This window comes from Mustela nigripes, chromosome X, assembly GCF_022355385.1.
Source record: "Mustela nigripes isolate SB6536 chromosome X, MUSNIG.SB6536, whole genome shotgun sequence".
Classification (NCBI taxonomy): Eukaryota; Metazoa; Chordata; class Mammalia; order Carnivora; family Mustelidae; genus Mustela; species Mustela nigripes.
The window spans coordinates 49,948,203-49,949,554 of record NC_081575.1 but is presented as its reverse complement, the minus strand read 5'-3'; positions in this window follow the sequence as shown (position 1 = coordinate 49,949,554).

Below are 1,352 nucleotides of genomic sequence, written 5' to 3'. Positions count from 1 at the left end.
TGCTGGGGCTTGGATTTTAAGATAAAGCATAACAAAACCTGGCATCCAGGGTAGCTGCCTACAGCAGGTGTCTCTTCTCATATGCTAACGAATGGGGCTGCTGCTCAATGGCATCTGCTGGCTCTGCTATCCTCTGAGCGGCAGTGCTGCCTCTTCCAAATTCACTCAAAGAAGGGGACTGTCTTCCCCAGTGTGACCCAAGGGATCTTTAGAGCATGTTGTCCACTCCTGGGCCTCTGCCCTCCTTCTCCACAGGAGCACCACTGTGCCAGACAGACTCAACCCTGGTGATGGTGTGAAGTTCTAAAACTTTTTTGGTCTTTCAGCTCTGTTTCTTGTAGAAACTTGTGATAATCTATCCCTCTTTTTTTTTTTTTTTCTCAATCAGTGGTTTTGGGGAAGTGCATTTCTTGTGCAATCCCCTGTGTGCTACTTTATTTCTCTTTCTCACCTCTATCTATAATCAGTGCTCCTTCTCCTCCACAGTGCCCGTGATTCTTTTTTTTCCCCAAATCACACCACCATACCTCCTACCTTCAATAATATGACTTTTTTTTATCTCCCTTTAGTTGTGCAATTTGTTCGCTCAGTCCTCAGATTGATTTTCTGGGTAGTCAGAACAATTTAATAATTATATAGCTGTGCTTGAATGATGAGACAAGCATAAGGTCCTCCTACTACTCTGCCATCTTAACTCCTCTTCAAGAAATAAGACTTAACTATAGAGAATGAAGTAATGGTTACCAGTGGGGAGGTGGGTAGCAGGATGAGTGAAACATAGTGGGGTTTTCGTCAGGGGCCTGACAATCTCCCTGATCTTGTCATAATTAACGGCCTTATTAGAGGCTGCCCGCATGCCAGCTATGAGACACTGGACCATGCGGTCGCGGCGCCAGTGGCCATCTTGGCCATCCTGATAATCCCAACCTGGTTCTACAGCTGGGACCACCCGGGCTCCAGCATCAGTGAGCTGGACCTGATCCGTGTGCTCCCAGGCAGCAGTCTGGATGCGTTCCCTCTCCTCTATGGTGAGGGTGGTGGTCTGGACCACATGTAAATCATGCCAGGTGAGGTCATAGGCTTGGGCCAGATATTGGAATTCTTTAATATAGTTATCAGAACTGGCCGAAAAGGAGCCCAAACGTTTCTCAATTTAGGAAAGGTCCTGTAGAGAGAAGGGCGCATGAACTCAAACTTCCTCAACTCCAGCAACCTCCCTTGGGGGGCAGACTAACTCAGCGGGCGGCTTTCGAGTCCTAGTGCAGCTGGAGCCACACAGACACATTCACGCAGTCAGGCACTCTTCAGATTCAAACAGATTGGACACCCTCCCCTTTGGGTATCCCTGGCTA